This window comes from Octodon degus, unplaced genomic scaffold (genome assembly GCF_000260255.1).
Source record: "Octodon degus isolate 3935 unplaced genomic scaffold, OctDeg1.0 scaffold00450, whole genome shotgun sequence".
NCBI lineage: Eukaryota > Metazoa > Chordata > Mammalia > Rodentia > Octodontidae > Octodon > Octodon degus.
In genome coordinates this window covers 184357-185225 of record NW_004525026.1, presented here as the reverse complement: position 1 = coordinate 185225, position 869 = coordinate 184357, and the positions used below count along the sequence as shown (strand labels likewise).

General features: G+C 40.5%; 1 pseudogene; it reads right to left on the bottom strand.

Moving 5' to 3' along the window:
* Nucleotide 1: 1 nt before the first annotated feature.
* LOC101562720 lies at nucleotides 2-868 on the bottom strand (annotated as a pseudogene).
* Nucleotide 869: the final 1 nt, after the last annotated feature.

Sequence of the window (869 nt, the reverse complement as noted above, 5' to 3'; positions counted from 1 at the left end):
CCTGGGACAGGATGGCACTGGCAGCTTCCAGTGGCTTTACTACCTCAGTACTTGCTAAACTCTGCAGAGCAAGGGCTGTGGGGGAGTTAAGTGGTGACACAATGAAACTTGGACTATATGATTGTGATCTGTTTGTCCAAGGGAACAGCCTGCACACTCCTTGTAAGCCCCATGGATATACCAACATTACATACTCATTCACGTTTTAAGCTCTTAATAATGCTGCTTTTCCTCACATTTGGGAAACCAATTACTCCCAACTGGATAGGCTTGCCATAAGTCTCCTGAAAAACTCCAATTTACAAAGACCCCCTTTGCCAAAGCAGACACTACTTTTCAGTGAAACAGCTTTCCTCTTTACCTTCACCTTGCTTATTCTCCCTTTACCCTTTGGATTTGTTGAGGCTTTGTATAATACTGTTGGCAATTCTTTTGTCAAATAATTTAGCCAATTCTCCAAATTCTCCTTTGCTATCAGATCTGATTTATTTAACATGAATTCTAGCTTTTTATGTTCACTCTTGACAGTCACCTCTTGTACCTGGGGACGTATGCAGCCAAGAGGATCTCTGGCATCTAATCCCTCTAGTAAAATGTCTGAGATCTCAATCACCTTTTTAATTTCTGGACAATGTGCTGCCTTTAGATTCTGTTCTGTCAACTTGGCTCTTTTAGTTTTACTTTGTCTAAATTCCTCCACAGATTCAATGTTATATGGCTCATCAGCAGGGTCAGTTTCAAGTTTTCTTTTCCTGTCTTGTTCCTTCTGCCTATCAAGTTTCTGTTGCTGTTTTAGTTCTTCAAGATGATGTTTTCTTAGTTCAGCTTCCTAAAGAAGGTCCTCCTTTAAAGGAGCACTGTTAGGAATT